Raw genomic sequence first — 660 nt, 5'->3', positions numbered from 1 at the left:
GTGTGTGTGTGTGTGTGTGTGTGTGTGTGTGTGTGTGTGTGTGTGTGATTCTGTGTGCTCTGACCTCCTGGGGGTGATGGGTCCCAGTCTAGCTGCTGCCCCCACGTGCTTCCCTCCCACCCCATGCTTCCCCCTCTGGGCAGTGCTCTCTGGCTCCCAGTGCTGCCCTGGTGGCTGCTGGGTGAGCAAGGGGCGGCTCCGTGCCTGGGGGTGAGCAGAGGTGGGGGGGGGGGCATTTCCATGCATTCCTTCTGCACTCAGGGGATGGGAGCTCCCCCTCCCCCAGAGCTGGGTATGCAGTTTGCCCTCCCCTGCTGCAGTGCTGCCCTGGGGCAGCTGGCGTGACCCCTGTGTGGCTGCCCGCGGGCCCATGGAGGTTCGCTGTGTGACTCTTCTCTTCTGCGTCTCTCTCTCCTCCTTCCTGTGGCCTTTCTCCTTCCTCCGCATCAGTGTCCCACCAGGTGGTACTGGAAACTGGTTCCTGTAAGTGGGTGGTTTATTTACTCTCCCCTCCCCTGAGCCGACTCTGGTGGCCGGGGCCATGTCATGCCAGCGCTGCTGGCTGTGGGTCTGCATGCCAGGAGACCCCCCCCCCCCGAGCAAAGGATGCTGGGGCCCCAGAGCACTGTGGGAAGGATGGCCCCGGGGAGGGGAGGGAAG

At 64.2% G+C, this 660-nt stretch overlaps 1 protein-coding gene across 1 annotated transcript in view; it reads left to right on the top strand.

Annotated features, from left to right (window-relative positions):
• The window catches only part of CAMSAP3 (calmodulin regulated spectrin associated protein family member 3), a 36,167-nt gene that overhangs the window by 19,512 nt on the left and 15,995 nt on the right, over positions 1-660 (top strand). The gene's annotated exons all lie outside the window — the stretch shown is intronic.

Source organism: Terrapene carolina, unplaced genomic scaffold (genome assembly GCF_002925995.2).
Source record: "Terrapene carolina triunguis isolate 2854851 unplaced genomic scaffold, T_m_triunguis-2.0 Scaffold746, whole genome shotgun sequence".
NCBI classification, from domain to species: domain Eukaryota; kingdom Metazoa; phylum Chordata; order Testudines; family Emydidae; genus Terrapene; species Terrapene triunguis.
This window is presented reverse-complemented; position numbering and strand designations above follow the sequence as displayed.